Genomic DNA, 17635 nt, shown 5'->3' on the forward strand with positions numbered 1-17635 from the left:
TCCCATACATCTGCATTTTCTGCAGAAGCCTACCATGGTGAACCTTATCGAACGCCTTACTAAAATCCATGTATACCACGTCAACTGCCTTACCCCCATCCACCTCTTTGGTCACCTTCTCAAAAAACTCAATAAGGTTAGTAAGGCACGACCTACCCGCTACAAAACCATGCTGACTATTTCTAATCAATTCATTACACTCCAAATAACTATAAATCCTATCCCTAATAATTTTTTCTAAAACCTTGCCCACAACAGAAGTAAGACTCACCGGTCTATAATTCCCGGCAAAGTCTCTGTTCCCCTTCTTAAACAATGGGACAACATTCGCTATCCTCCAATCCTCCGGGACTACACCAGAGACCAATGACGACCTGAAGATCTGAGCCAGAGGCTCTGCAATCACCTCTCTAGCCTCCCAGAGAATCCTAGGGTAGATCCCATCCGGACCAGGGGACTTATCTATTTTCAGCCCCTCAAGAATTTCCAGCACATCCTCTTTATCAACCGTAATACTGTCTATTTTACACCCCTGCAACCCAATGTCCTCCTCAGCTATATTCATGTCCCCCTGCGTGAACACCGAAGAGAAATATTGGTTCAATACTTCTCCAATCTCCTCCGGTTCCACACACAACTTCCCCCTGCTGTCTGTAACTGGCCCTAATCTTGCCCTGACCAACCTTCTGTTCTTGACATACCTATAGAACGCCTTAGGATTCTCCTTAATCCTATCAGCCAAAGTCTTCTCATGTCCTCTTTTAGCCCTTCTCAACTCACTCTTCAACTCCCTCCTAGCCAATCTAAAGCTTTCTAGTGCACTATCTGAGCCCTCCAATCTCATCCGAACATAAGCCTCCTTTTTCTTTTTAACCATCGACTCAACTCTTTTAGTGCACCACGGTTCCCTAGATCTACCAAATCCACCATGCCTGACAGGGACATACCTATCAAGGACTCGCAGTAGTTGCTCCTTGAAAAAACTCCACATTTCAGACGTTCCCAGTCCCTGTAATCCCCTAATCCAATCCATGCTTCCTAATTCACTCCTGATAGCCTCATAATCGCCCTTACCCCAGCTAAAATTGCTGACCCGAGGTTCATGCCTATCTCTTCCCATCACTAAGGTGAACGTAACCGAATTGTGGTCACTATCACCAAAATGCACACCAACTTCCAAGTCTAGCACCTGGTCTGGCTCATTTCCCAGCACCAAATCCAATATAGCCTCACCTCTAGTTGGCCTGTCTACATACTGAGACAAAAAACCTTCCTGCACGCTTTGTACAAACACTGACCCCTCTAGCGAGCTAGAACTATAGCAACTCCAATCAATATTCGTAAAGTTAAAGTCCCCCATAACAATTACCCTATTACTTTCACTCCTAACCAGGATTGTCTCCGCAATCCTTTCCTCAACCTCTCTAGAACTTTTAGGAGGTCTATAAAAGACTCCCAACAGGGTGACCTCTCCTCTCCTATTTCTAATCTCCGCCCATACTACCTCAACTGACAAGTCCTCATCAAACTTTCTCTCCGACACTGTGATACAGTCCTTGACTAGCAATGCTACCCCACCCCCCCTTCTACCTTCTTCTCTACTCCGACTAAAGCATTTGTACCCCGGAACCTGCAACATCCATTCCTGACCCTGCTCTATCCATGTCTCAGAAATGGCCACAACATCAAAGTCCCAGGTACTGATCCACGCTGCAAGTTCATCCACTTTATTGCGAATACTCCTCGCATTAAAGTACACGCATTTCAAACCCTGCTCCGCCCCACCCCCACTATGCCGTGCCTTGCATTCCCCAACTATGCCCCCCTCACTTTCACCCCCTTTCCTCACTATCCCTCCCCCCCACTGTAGACTACTATTCTAATCACTAGGTGTTAAATCAGCTGACTTCAATCATGATATGGTAGTAGAATGCTTGAAAGCACATATCTGTCTGTATAACATTCCAGACATTGTGATGAGTGACAATGTCCTCAGTTCATGAGTAACAAATTTAGCCGCTGCTCACACAACTAGGAAATTCAGCACTATACATGTCACAAGTATTAGTATACAGTGAGAAGTATATTAAATGTCTCTTGCGCGCTGTATAGACAAATCATACTGTACATAGGGAAGGAAAGGAGAGAATTCAAAATGTAGTGTTACGCATTCATAGCTAGGGTGTAGAAAAAGGTCAACTTAATGTGAGATAGGTCTATTCAAAAGTCTATTGCAACAAGGAAGAAGCTCTTTTTGAGTCAGTTGGTACGTGATTTCAGACTTTTGTATTTTATTTTCTCGATGGAAGAAGGTGGAAGAGGGAATGTCCGGGTGCATGGAGTCCTTAATTATGCTTTTCTGAGGCAGCAGGAAGTGTAGATAGAGGCAATAGATGGAAGGCTGATTTGAGTGATGGGCTGGGCTTCATTCATGACTCTTTGTACTTTCTTGCAGTCTTGCACAGAGCAGGAGCCAAACCAAGCTATGATATAGCTAGAAAGAATGTTTTCCATGGTTCATTTCTACATTATCCCAAACTGAATTGAAAGGCTGAGGTGGCAGTGAAAATTACAAAAGGAATCATCAAGAAATCAAGAAAACCAAGCACAGATTTCTACAAGACAATGCTTGAGTGGAGAAACACACTAACCAAAGGCATGGAAAGTAGTCCAGTCCAAAGATTAATGACATGTCACATCCAAAATACTTTTCCAATAGCAAAAAACTGACTGAAGCCAGAAGCAGTCACAAGTGTGAATGAAACAAATCAAGCTTAAACGGCAGAGGGCCAAATTTCATTTTGATGAAACTTCTAAACTCTTGCCAGAGTTGACCACTAGAGAGCCAGTTAGGGTACAAACCTTCAATTCACTCAACAACAGTCAGTCCATGTGGCAACGTGCATAGAGCGGGTGTCACCTCTGTTGTATGCACTGGATGTGAACAACCAATTATACCATGCAATTCCAGGAATATATGAACAACTAAAGAAACTGTTCCGCCAGTGCGGGGGGCCAATTGAGAAGATAGTATTTCATCAACCAGACAGAGTACAGAACAACCATCAATCCCGGAAGTCTACCAATCCCCAAATTAGGGAATTAGAACAACAACGGCTACCTCGGCAACAAGTGCCAGAGGAACAACATTCTGCAACAGGAACATCACCAATGTGAATAGCTAATGACAATGTGCACATACATCATTAATTGACATGCATGCTTTTACATCCATGTATGTAATGCATGTACAGTGATTGATATGAATACAAAAGAGTTTGCGAATGTATGAGAAAATTTCTGATATGGGTTTTTTTGAGCAACGTTTATAATTGGGACAGGGGTAATTATGATGCAATTAGGCAAGAAATAGTGAACATTAGATGGGAGCAGAAACTGTCAGGTATAGGCACAAACGAAAAGTGGAGCTTTCTCAAGGAACAAATATAACTTGTCCTTGAGAGGTATGTCCCTGGTCAGCAGGGAGGAAATGGCCGAGTGAGGGAACAATGGTTCACAAAGGAGGTTGAATGTCTTGTTAAGAGGAAAAAGGAAGCATGTGTAAGGATGAAAAAACAAGGTTCAGTTGGGTCGCTTGATGTTACAAGGTAGCTAGGAATGAGTTAAAGAAAATGCTTAGGGGAGCTAGGATGGGGCATGAGAAGTCCTTGGTGGATCAGGTAAAAGAAAACCCCAAGGCTTTTTACTCTTATGTGGGAAATAAAAGAATGACCAGGGTGAGGTTAGGGCCAGTCAAGGATAGTAATGGGAACTTGTGCATGGAGTCAGAAGAGATAGGTGAGGCATTGAATGAATACTTCTCTTCAGTGTTCACTAAGGAGAGGGACCATGTTTTTGAGGATGAGTGCATGATACAGGCTGATAGGATGGAGGAGGTAGATGTTCTGAGGGAAGATGTATTAGCAATTTTGAAAAACCTGACGGTGGATAAGTCCCATGGGCCAGATGGGATACATCCTAGGATACTTTGGGATGATATTGCAGAGCCTTTAGCTTTAACCTTTGGGTCCTCACTGTCCACGGGAATAGTGCCAGAGGACTGGAGAGTGGCAAATGTTGTTCCTCTCTTCAAGAAAGAAAATAGGAATGTCCCTGGTAATTATCGGCCAGTTAGTCTTCAGTGGCTGGTAAGTTAATGGAAAGGGTCCTGAGAGATAGGATTTATGACCATTTGGAAAGATGCAGTTTAATCCTGGATAGTCAGCACGGTTTCATGAGGGGTATGTCCTCCCTCACAAATTTGATTGAATTCTTTGAGGAGGTAACTAAGTGTGTGGACGAAGGTAGAGCAGTTGATGTTGTATACATGGATTTTAGTAAGGCGTTTGATAAGGTTCCCCATGATAGGCTCATGAAGAAGATAAGGATGTGTGGGATAGAAGGAAATTTGACTAATTGGATGAGTAACTGGCTGTATCATAGAAGACAGAGTGTGGTGGTGGCAGGAAAATTTTCAGACTGGAGGCCAGTTACCAGCGGTGTACCATAGGGGTCAGTGCTGGGTCTTCTGCTTTTTGTGATTTTTATCAATGACTTGGAAGAGGGGGCTGAAGGGTGGGTTGGTAAATTTGCTGATGACACCAAGATTGGTGGAGTAGTGGATGAGGTGGAGGGCTCTTGCAGGCTGCAAAGAGACATTGATAGGATGCAGAGCTAGGCCGAAAAGTGGCAGATGGAGTTTAACCCTGACAAGTGTGAGGTGATTCATTTTGGTAGGACAAACTTGAATGCAGATTACAGGGTCAATGGTAGGGTTCTAAGGAATGTGGAAGAACAGAGACATCTTGGGGTTCATATCCACAGATATATGAAGGTTGCCACTCAAGTGGATAGAACCATGAAGAAGCCTTATTGTGTGTTAGCATTTATTAACAGGAGGTTTGAGCTTAAGAGCCGTGGGGTTATGCTGCAATTATACTGGACGTTGGTGAGACCATATTTGGAACATTGTACTCAGTTCTGGTCACATCACAATAAGAAGGATGTGGAAGCATTGGAGAGAGTGCAGAGGAGATTTACCAGGATGCCACCTGGTTTGGAGGGTAGATCTTATGAGGAAAGCTTGAGGGAACTGGGGCTTTTCTCTTTGGAGTAGAGGAGGATGAGAGGCAATTTGATAGAGGTTTATAAGATGATAAGAGGAATTGACAGAATGGATGTGCAGAGACTATTTCCTTGGGTGGATATAGCTGTTACTAGGGGGCATAACTATAAGGTTTATGGTGGGAAATATAGGAGGGATGTCTGAGGTAGATTCTCAGAGAGTGGTTGGGGTGTGGAATAGACTGCCTGCTGTGATAGTGGAGTCGGACACTTTAGGAACTTTGAAGTTATTGGATAGGCACATGGAGCACTCCAGAATTATATGGAGGGGATAGCTTGATCTTGGGATTGGACATAGCTCGGCACAACATTGAGGGCCGAAGGGCCTGTACTGTGCTGTAATGTTCTGTGTTCCATATGTTCTAATTCACAGTTACGCATGATAGTGCATAAAAACTTGTCTGTTTTTCATTATGAAAAGGGGAATGTTTAGGTTTTAGAATCAAAGAACCCATCCACTGCAGAAGGAGGCCATTCAGCACATTGAGCCTGCACCGACAACAATTCCACCCATTTGCTATCCCCATAACCCCAGGTATTTACTTTGCTAGTCCCTCTGGCACTAAGGGGCAATTTTAACATTAACCTAATCTGCACATCTTTGGACTGCAGGAGGAAACTGGAGCATCTGAAGGAACCCACACAGTCACAGGGAGAACGTGCAAACTCCACATAGATGGTGACCCCGAAGCCAGAATTGAACCCTGGTCCCTGGCACTGTCAAGTAGCAGTGCTAACCATGCTGCCCCATGCAATCATTACTAGTGTCTCATCTGGCTTGACACTGTTATATGACGTCTACCATGAGGGAATGTCTGGAGGCAGCTATGATGCGTTCAGCTCAATAAAGACATTACACTAGAATTACACTGTTTGAGCTTATAAGTGGACCACTATACACTCTATTGTATGATATTACTGTGTTCTAAGGTAAACCAATTGTAATCCAGTCATCCGGAAGACACATAGATAATGTGGCTTTAATGACTGTTATGTGCTAAGTAAATGAAATCTACATTTTATTTAATTAAAATCACAATCAATTAATTTTTAAATTTAATTCAAAGAAGGCTTATTGTCATGAGTCAATTTTAAAATGAAAATAAATGATCATTTGGCTAAAAAGTCAAAAATACCTTGCGTGATGAATTGTGCTCATGTGCAATTATAACTTCATATTCATTATATAGATATCAAGTAAATTAACATGTTAATAAGATATTCATTGTTTCATTTGATACTTTATAAATGCTTTGTTCTGTGCTGTATTACACAGCTATTAATTCCAATTGTTTGTTCACTTGACTTAGCTCTTCTGAGCAAATTTCTGGGATCATTTTCCAATCAGTTTTAATGATGAAATATTGCAGTGAATTATGCCAGTTTCACCTTACGGTCATGTTAAATGGCCTGGAATTTCCTGTGCGTGTGCAACACAGAGATCGGAGCTGAATGCACCAGATCCTTAACATTCCGTCAAGCTGCATTTAAATTTGCGATGAACCTGGTTAGAACACTTCCGAACCGATGAAAAATCTCTTTCGGGATAAAATTAAAGATTCAACATGTCATTCATCTTCAACTGTCATTTGCGTATTTCAGCATACCTTGCTTAGATCTTGTAAGCGGGAAACCTTTTTCATTTCTAACATTGCTTTTACTGACGATATGAAAATCTTGGAATCATAGAGTGGTTACAGCACAGAAGGAGGGAATTTGCATGGTCAGTCTATGCCATCTCTGTGCATAAATACCCCCAGGGCCATCTCTGCCTGCACTCTTTTCAGAATTGTACCCTATATTTTATATTGGCTTTCTTTATTCTTTCTATTGAAATGAATCACTTCAGAATTAGCTGCACTAAATGTCATCTGCTATGTGTCTGCCCATCCCATCAGCCTTCCATGTCCTCTGGAAGTGCATCACTATCCTCCTCATAAGAACATAAGAACATAAGAAATAGGAGCAGGAGTAGGCCATCTAGCCCTTCGAGCCTGCCCCACCATTCAATAAGATCATGGCTGATCTGTCGTGGCTCAGTTCCACTTTCCCGCCCTCTCCCCATAACCCTTAATCCCCTTGCTTATCAAAAACCTATCAACCGGCGTCTTAAAAATATTGAGCGAGGCAGCCTCCACCACTTCAACGGGCAGAGAATTCCAGAGATCCACCACCCTTCGAGTGAAGAAGTTCTTCCTCAACTCCATTCTAAACCGCCCCCCCTTTATCTTGAGGCTGTGCCCCCTAGTCCTACTGCCCTTTCTGAGTGGGAAGAGTCTCTCCACCTCTATCCTATCCATCCCATTTATCATCTTATACGTCTCAATGAGATCTCCCCTCATTCTTCTAAACTCTAACGAGTACAAGCCTAGTTTATTCAGCCTCTCCTCATAGCTCAACCCCCTCAACTCCGGCATCAGCCTAGTAAACCTCCTCTGCACTCCTTCCAAGGCCAAAATATCCTTGCGTAAGTACGGCGCCCAAAACTGCACACAGTACTCCAGCTGCGGCCTCACCAATGCCCTATACAGCTGCAGCAAGACCTCCCTACTTTTATATTCAATCCCCCTCGCTATGAAGGCCAGCATCCCATTAGCCTTCCATAGTTTGCAACATTTGCAGGTGTCATCTGCAATTTTGGAAATTTTGCCCGATACGTCCAAGAGTAGGTTGTTAATATACAAATATACATATATATATCCAGTCCTAACGCCTACTTCTGGGGAACCCTATTGATATTCTCTTCCTGTCACTGTTCTCTGCTTCCTGACATTCAGCCAATTTTGTATCCATGCGGTTCCTTCAATTCCATGGGCTCTAAATTGCTGACTTGTTATGTGACACTTTATCAAATACATTTTGGAAGTTTATGTGCATCACAACAGCCACATTTAAAGAAACATAACTGAGCAGGTTTCAGTGAGGATAGATTTTTTTAAATATTCAAAACACTTCAGTGAAACACAAGGATAATTTCTTTGCTTCCTGCTGTTGACAACCTGGTTTTAATTTGAAGAGACCCTCTGAACCTAGTTGAGATCTTTGAAAATGTGACTGAACACATTGACGAAGGAAGAGCGGTGGGTGTGGTTTACATGGACTTCAGCAAGCCATTTGATAAGGTCCCCCATGCAAAACTTCTTGAGAAGGAGAGAGGGCATGGGATCCAAGGGGCTTTGGCCTTGTGGATCCAGAACTAGCTTGCCTGCAAAAGGCAGAGAGTGGTTGTGGATGGGTCTTTTTCTGCATGGAGGTCGGTCACCTGTGGAGTGCCCCAGGGATCTGTTCTAGGACCCTTGCTGTTTGTCATTTTCATAAATGACCTGGATGAGAAAGTGGAGGGATGGGTTAGTAAGTTCGCCAATGATACGAAGGTTGGCGGTGTTGTGGATAGTCTGGAGGGATGTCAGAAGTTGCAGTGTGACATAGATAGGATGCAAGACTGGGTGGAGAAGTGGCAGATGGACTTCAATGTGGATAAGTGTGTAGTGGTCCATTTTGGCAGGACCAATGGGATGAAGGAGAACAATATCAAGGGTAGGAGTCTTAGCAGTGTTGAGGAGCAGAAGGATCTTGGGGTCCAGGTCCATAGGATGCTCAAATCGGCCTCGCAGGTGGAGGATGTGGTCAAGAAGGCGTATGGTGTACTGGCCTTCGTTAATTGAGGGATTGAGTTTAGGAGTCGGGAGGTAATTCTGCAACTTTATAAGACCCTTGTCAGACCCCACTTGGAGTACTGTGCGCAATTCTGTTCGCCTCACTACAGGAAGGATGTGGAAGTTATTGAGAGGGTGCAGAGGAGATTTACAAGGATGTTGCCTGGACTGGGAGGCATGCCTTGTGAAGATAGGTTGAGGGAGCTAGGTCTCTTCTCCCTGGAGAGAAGAAGGTTGAGAGGCGACCTGATAGAGGTTTATAAAAGTTGAGAGAAATAGATAGGGTGGATTCTCAAAGGCTATTTCCCAGGGCTGAAATGGTTGCTATGAGAGGGCACAGGTTTAAGGTGCTGGGAAGCAAGTACAGAGGAGATGTTAGGATAAGTGTTTCACTCAGAGTGGAATTGGCTGCCGTCAGTGGTGGTAGAGGCGAACTCACTGGGGTCTTTTAAAAGACTTCTGGATGACTTCTTTACCCAGAGGGTGGTGAGGGATTGGAATGCCCTGCCTGCTGCAGTTGTAAATGCGCCTAGTTTGGGGGCGTTTAAGAGGTCTGTGGACAGGTTTATGAACGAAAAGGGATTGGTTTAGGTTAGTGGGTCATTGTTGTTTTTTTTTAACTGGTCGGCGCAACATCGTGGGCCGAAGGGCCTGTTCTGCGCTGTAATGTTCTATGTTCTATGTTCTATGTTCTATGTTCTATGAGTATATGGGACTTAATGGGATTGGGAGTTACAGGTAGTTCTATGGTTGGTAGGTATAGATGTGATCGGCGCAACTTGAGGGCCGAAGGGCCTGTTTGTGCTGTAGTGTTCTATGTTCTATGTTCTATGAACAGGCACCATTGCAGAAAACACATTTAAAATGATCTGTAACTTGGAACGGGATCAGTTTTCTAGGCAATAGGACATTCTTGTGGAAAGATCAGCAGACAGCCATAAACAATTTATTTAAATTCACTCATTGGCTAGGCTTCATTTATTGCACATGCCTAATTCCCCTTGAAAAGGTGGTGGTGAGTTGCCTTCTTGAACTGCTGCCATCCATGTGGGTTAGGTACACCCACAGTACTGTTATGGAGGGAGTTCCAGAATTTTGACCCAGCGACAGTGAAGGTATGGTGATGTATTTCAAAGTCAGGATGGTGAATGGATTGGAGAGAAAGTTCCAGGTGATGTTCCCAGGTTTTTGCTACCTTTGTTCTTCTATATGGTAGCAATCATGGATTTGGAAGATGATGTCCAAGGAGCCTTGGTGATTTCCATAGTGCATCTTGTTGAGAGTACACACTCCTGTCACTGTTCTTTGGGGTGGAGGGAGAGAATGTTTGTGGAAGGCATGCCAGTCAAGCAGGCTTCCTTGTCCTGGAAGGTATCAATCTTCTTGAGTGTTGTTGGAGTTGCAAGAATCCAAAATAAGTGAATGTATTCCATCATGCTCCTGACTTGTGCCTTATAGACAGGTTTATGGGAGTCAGGAACTGAGTTTCTCACCACAGGATTTCCAGCCTCTGACCTGCTTTTGTAGCCACAATATTTATATTGCTGCTGCAGTTCAGTTGTTGGTCAATGGTAACTCCCACGATGTTGATCATGGGGGATTTTGCAATGGTAATGCCATTGATTCTCAAGAGCGATGGTCAGATTCTCTAATGTTGAAGATGGTCAATGTCTGACAGTTTTGTGGCACAAATGTTACTTGCCACTTTGTCAGCCAAGCCTCAATATTGTTTAGGTCTTTGTGTGTTTGAACATGGACTCTTTCAGTATCTGAGGAGTCGCTGGACATTGTGCAATTGTAAGTGAACATTTGCAGTTTTGACCTTATGGAGGAAGGAGTGAAGCAGTCAAAGGTGGTTGGGTTGTGGGCATTACCTTGAGGAACTTCTGCAGTAATGTCCTGGAACTCAAGCGGTTTACTTCCAACAATGACAACCATCAGTTTTTGTGCTAGGTATGACTCCAAACAATGAGGACTTTTCCCCCTGACTGTCATTGGCTCCAGTTTTCTCAGGGCTCCTTTCTGTCACACTCGATTAACTGCTGCCTTGGTGTCACGGGCAGACACTCTCACCTCACCTCTGGAATTTAGCTTTTTTGTTCATGTTTGAACCAAGGCTACAATGAAATCAAGAGCCCTGACAGAACCCAAACTGAGCATCAGTGAGCATGTTATTGCGAAGCAAATGCTGCTTTATAGCATCGTTAATGACCCTCTTCCATCAAGAGTAAACCGATGGGACATTAATTGACGGGTTGGATTTGTCCAGCTTTTTGTGTACAGGACATAACAAGGCAATTCTCCGTGTTGTTCTACGGTAACAGCTTGGCTAGGAGCATGGCAAGTTGTGGGGCACAAGTCTTCAATGTTGTTGCCAGAATATTGTTGAGGACAATTGCCTTTGCAGTATCCAGTGCCTTCGGCCTTTCCTCGATTGCACTTAAAATGGATCGAGTTGGCAGAAGGTTTGCATCTTTGCTGGGGACATTCGGAGAGGCTGAGATAGATGATTCACTTGGTGGTCTGAGCGTAATGTATTTACTCATTTAAATCACTTCTACCCAAATTTCACAATCTTTAAGACCATGGATTTGCCTTAAACCTTGATTGCATGCGTAGCAGATTTCAGGACATTGTAAAGAAAATGTTTACCTATTTGTGCCAAAAGGCGTTCTGTGGCATTCAAGATACCCAATGGAAACACACATGATGAAAAGCTGTGTGCTTATTGTGCACATCTAATCTGAGCTCACATTTCCACTCCATTATGCCCTGATTACACTTAATGTGGAGCTAGAATCTCCTTATTTTGCTTCAGTCAATATGTAGCGATCAAAACAAACTCGTTACCATGCAAGGCATACCTGGAATAGCAGATACTGTGGGTTGAAATTACACCAGTGAAAATAGTTTAATAAAATCTACTTTACGCCTTAAAACAAACTGAAGCAATGTGAATGTGATGCAATAACACAGTATTCTGGGGTCTGACGGTAACATAAATGCACTTATGCTTGTTTTTCTGTGGTCTCACAGCAGAACTACTCAAGTGTGTTATAGCAGACACAAACATTCATTATTCCCTAATATCAGTTCAGTAAATGCTCAGATATCTATTCTGTATCTCTCAGTCAGGCATGGCACACAAATCACTGTCAATAATTTTGTGGCACCAAAATAAAAGTGAAAAATAGACTCATTAGTGACCCTTGACCTGTATAATAGATGAAAAAAAACTATGTAATCGTCTATTGGGGTCTATAGTGCATCCAGTTCTGGAATACATGTACAAAATAAATGATGCGTCTCCAGTTTCAACGTATGTCTTAGTTACTGATTGTTCCTTATAATAACTACTATGTACAATTTCTGAAATATAAGATTTGTATTCATTGCACACAGCAGTCGGACAGAGTAAGCTTTGTAATTGAAGCTGCAATCTCATTCCTCTTATATTACCAATTGGCACCACTTTTTAATTCACCGTCCACCAATAAAAAACAGAGCCTTTTTTTATGATTATGTCCACGCCATGTTAGCTTCAGATACAAGCTAGACTCTTCAGTGTTTTGAGCCAAGGCTATGCAATTTAATTTGGCAGTACAACTTGTTATAGTATTTGATGAGGTTTTACACCACTGAATGTTATCAATACATCAATGCAGTGATGGGCTAATTAGGAACGGAGAAGACATAAGGAATGTTCTCACTGTAATTGTGGAGAAGCTAAGCTACAGAAATTATTGTGAGATGCTAAAGTTTATTTGGAATTCTCCTGTATTTTTTGATGATTTATTTGAATAATATCTAGCCTTCACACCCCCCTGCTCTACTGTAGAGCACTTTATTGCACCCCTGACCCCGACAGTACAGACAAGGCTATTTGGCCCGTCAAGTCTGCATTGACTCTCCAAAAGAACATTTCACCCGGGCTCAACCCCCTGCCCTATTCTGGTAACCCAGTATATTTAGCATGGCCAATCCACCTAATCTACAAATCTTTGGACTATGGCAGGAAACTGGAGCACCCAAAGGAAACCCATGTAGACATGGGGCAAAAGTGAGAACTCCACACAGACAGTGACCCGTGGCCTGAATTGAGCTTGGGTTCCTGGTGTTGTGTGGCGGCAGAGCTAACCATTGTGCTACTGTGCCACCATTAGATTTCCATTTACATCCGCCTCACTCTCTGTACAGATCTGAATCAGTCTACTTTAGCTCCAGCATTGCCAATCATTCCCTCCCTTGCACCCTATCCTTCTGTTCCCATAAACACACAGGGCACTCCACTGAACAATGTTCTTGTATTCTCCTGATCTGCAGTTGCCTTCATGTAGATATCCTCCTTCTTCCTCCCACCAAACACTTCTTTCTCCCTACATGCACACTCTGTTAAGCTAACCCACAGATCTGCACAGACTTTCAACAGCACACAAACCAATGCATTCCAACTCTTTTTCAAGAGCATCTGGCATAAATAATCTTCTGTGTCATGTTGTCAACTATCTGCATATTTAGAGAGTGGAATCCCCTTCTGTTTGTTTAGTTGAGTTAATGTTCAGTCAACATTTTCTATGCAACCTGGACAACATTGACAAAATCTACTAGCATGGGATAACTGGCATCCCTTGTAGCTCTTCCCTCTGCTTCCTGGCCAAGCTGCTAAACATAATGAAATGGGATGCTCAGCATATGGAGCATCAATCATACATATGGGGTATGCATATCCTAATCCTCTATAAGTTTTGATGTAGAGATACTTTAAGCTGTCTGAAAAGAACACGAGCTGCAGAGATCAGGGCTGTGTATTGTAGTCACACACAGAGCAGGGTGATAGGTGAGTGCCTTTCAGGTTTTAGTTTAGGAGATCACTGACATGGCTGGTGAGAATTATGGAGAAATGAATCCTTCTGACACAGAGCTCCTTAGAGAGATCCACATAGCCCTTATACAGTCTGTCAGCTTTTTAAGGGGGTAGGTTGCAAATGAGCTCTAAGGAGTTGGTGAACAGATCGCAGAATGAGTCAAAAAAATTGAGAAAACACTGGAAGCAAGTAAAATGTGGTTATTTATGAGCTGCCATAAGGAAGATTGATGATGAAATGTGATGGACTGTCATAAAACACAACTAGTTCACTAATGTCTTTCGAGGAAGGAAGATAGGACTGTAGTTTACCTCATGTAACTAACTCTTAAAGAACCTCTAAAGCGGTCTAGCCAATCATTCCATCACAAAAAAACAAATTGTTATCAGGATAGTTAGAACCAAGCAATAAATGTGACCTTGTCAAATACATGACAGAAATGTGAAAATGACAATACATACAGTGCTACAAAGTCAGATAATGCATAGAGTCTGACTTCTATATGGTTTGATAACAACCAATCCAGTTTGGTGTCAGATGCTAAGCAGAGTTAGACTCTGTTGACACTTAGATGCAACACTGCCAAGGATTGCCTGGTGTTTTAGGATTACTGCCTTTTAAATAATACAAAAGATCCCATGACACTACATTGAAAAAGAGACTGCATACAAACAAAATATCAAACTCTGTAGCTGTTACCTTGCTCCAGGAACACTGCTGAATTCTTTACCACTGCAATGCTACTAATTCTATCCCCTTCAAACTGCACAAAGTACAAATGTTTGCAAATGTGAAGAATTGACCTGTAAAATCAGCAAAAGGAAATTAGTACATGCAAAACAGAAGAATCTTAGTTTGTGCTTACTAGAATTTGCAAGTTGTAATGTTTTTCAATGCGATATGTTTTTCAAAATGATTAAAATGAGAGATTATTTGTTCCTTTTTCTACTGTGTGTTCTTCTCAGTCTTGGGATGGCTTTGTGAAAAAAAGAAACTAAATGCGCAATTCATTTTTATGACAAATAGTTTTAAACTCAACAGTCAACCCACAGGAAGTGATGGGCTCAGATGGGGTACCCAGACCAGCACTCACATCCTGTGCAGAGCAGCTGGCGGGATTTTCCGCAGACATCTTAAACCACTCCTTGCACTGATCTGAGATCTCTATCTGCTTCAAAAAGATGACCATCATCAATGTACTAAAGAAAAGCTAGGCAGCGTGCCTTAAATCATAGAATCTACAGTGTGGAAGGAGGCTAACCGGCCCATCGAGTCTGCACCAATCACAGTCCTATCCTTGCCCTATTCCCATAACTCCATGCATTTACCCTAGCTAGTCCCCCTGACACCAAAGGGAAATTTAGCATAACCAATCCATCTTTGGCCTTAATGACTATTGTCCAGTGGCTCTGACATCCATCATTATGAACAGCTTTGAAAAGTTAGTCATGGCATGAATCAATTCCAGCCTCCCAGATTGCCTGGATCCATTACTGTTCACCTATTGCTGCAAAGGTCCACAGCAGGTACCATCCCCCTGGCCCTACACTCAATCCTGGAATACCTGGATAACAAAGCCACTTAGGCCAGAATCTTATTTATTGACTACAGTTCAGCCTTCAACACCATCATTCCAACAAAATCTATCTCCAAACTCTGTGGCCTGGGGCTCAGCTCCTCCATCTGTGACTGGATCCTAGGCTTCCTAACCCACAGACCACAATCAGTAAGGATAGGCAACAGCACCCACTTCACAATCACCCTCAACACCAGTGCCCCAAATGGCTGTATCCTCAGCCCCTTACTATACTCGTACACCAACTCAAGAACACCTTCTTCCCCGCTGCCATCAGACTTTGGAATGGAAATACTTTGTATCAAGTTGATCTTTCTCTAAACTATAACACTATATTCTGCATCCTTTCCTTTCCTTCCCTAATAACGATATGCTTTGTCTGTATAGCGTGCAAGAAACAATACTTTTCATTGTATACTAATGCATTTGGCAATAATACATCAAATCAAGTCAGCAATATGACCATATAGCTATGCAACTTAGAAAACTGACTTTCAATTTAGATAAACAAATGTGACAATTCATTGGAAAATTGGCAGTTAATGAAGTCAGGATTATTGCCAATCAAGATAAGGAGCAGAAACTTGTGGAGGCAATGGGATTCTGGCCTGCCAGCTGGAGAACCAGTGAGTCTTGTGGCATCCCTCTTTTCAAGGAGACCCATCATTCAGGTTTTTGACAGGCCAGCGATGGCCCTTGCCTGGGATCAAGAACCCCCTGGAGCGGAAATCTCACCCACTGAGAGCTGCCACACAGGGACCAGCTACGCTTCTGTACCATAGTGTCACCAAGAAGGCTGTGGCTACTGCTGGTAATACACCATCCAAGGCCTTGGATTGAGGAAGGCGCCAGGCACAGCTCTCTCTCTTTCTCTCTCCTACGTATCTTCATTCTTATACTGTTTTTTTATGAGTTGGGGAATAGTAGGAGCAAGATTTCCAAGCTGTTTATCAGCCCAGCCTTTCTTGGCCAGCAAATCCTGGTATTGGACTCGAACTCTGAGCTTCTGGTGCACTGGTTGGGACACTACCACTGTGCCATAAGGCTCCTAAGCACAGCTACTGATGACAGAATGGAGATAGTAGGATAATTGTTGCTGAGGAGGGGGCAAGGGTGGTCATCAGCAATGGCCAGGAGTGAGTTTTAGTGGGCTCCCCCTCCTATTGCCAGGTGTCTCAATCAGGGACTGAGTGCCATTAAGTAAGTGACACCCAACAATCTTGCCTTGGGAGCATGCTAGCAAATATGCTGGGCTTTACATGTTATGCTCTCTGCAAGACAAGTCCCTGCCCGTCTCTGGTTTAATACCAGTGGCAGCAGGATGATACCTTTAAATGCACGTTAAGTACCCACTTAAGGGGGGGTGAATTGGTTTCAGGCCAGAACTACAGTCATGTCAAGGCTACTGTCAGGGATTTAATCAAGGTGGAGACAGGAAGTTGCCATATTCCTGTCCAATTAAACTCCCCCCTGCAACCAAATTCACCACAGGGGAAGACACAAAATTCTGCCCAATGATAGCCAGTTACATTGAATATACCAATGGTTTTATGACTAAAATATTTCTTGGTCCTGTTGCATATCTGATATTTTCAGGGATGCTATAAGTAGTGAAGCAGACATTTCTATTATTATGCAGAATCCGATAAGTTGCACAGTGACCATGTTAGTTTAGGTGTAGTTATGAACAATTTCAGTTTAGAGGCCCTTTCTTCTGGAGTCTGGCAGCAAGATAAGTGCCCGATTACCTATTCGCAGTTTTGACCTGATTAATTCTTAGAAAGGAAGTCCTAAGAACTTTGCCAGCCCCTGCAGAAATAAGAATACTTGTCTGAAATGGTCTTCTACACTTGGAACACAAGTAAAATGGGGAAATAAGAACATTGGTCAACTTATTTTTTCTTGCTGTACCAGTTAGCTTTGGTTTTAACCAGAGCAGGCGACTCAGCATGCAGTGAGTACAATTAGGAAAAAGTCCTTCATTTAAAAGCACTCCAGTACCTGATCAAAGTTTTAGAATCTTAGCATTCTGACAGTGCAGAAGGGGGCAATTCTGCACCAACTCTGCAACGGAGCCTTATCCCTGTAACCCCCTAACCTGTGCATCTCTGGCGTGTGGAAGGAAATCAGAATACCTGGAGGAAACTCACGCAGACACAGAAAGTGCAAACTCCACACTAACAATTACCCAAGGCTGGAATTGAACCCGGGTCCCTGGCACCATGAGGCAGCAGTGCCACTGTGCTGTCCCTGAGTTATCAGCGTCAGGAAGGTAGGTGACTGCTGAAAGCCAAACCAAGCTTTTGCTACTGACCCAAGTACCCCACCCACCTCTTGCCATCACCCACTTGTGTTTGCATCCCTCCTCAAGCAGAAGCTTTGAGCGGGCGTAGTACTGGCAGCAACCACCACCT

This window comes from Carcharhinus amblyrhynchos, chromosome 14 (genome assembly GCF_965287045.1).
Source record: "Carcharhinus amblyrhynchos chromosome 14, sCarAmb.v2.hapA, whole genome shotgun sequence".
Taxonomy (NCBI): Eukaryota; Metazoa; Chordata; class Chondrichthyes; order Carcharhiniformes; family Carcharhinidae; genus Carcharhinus; species Carcharhinus amblyrhynchos.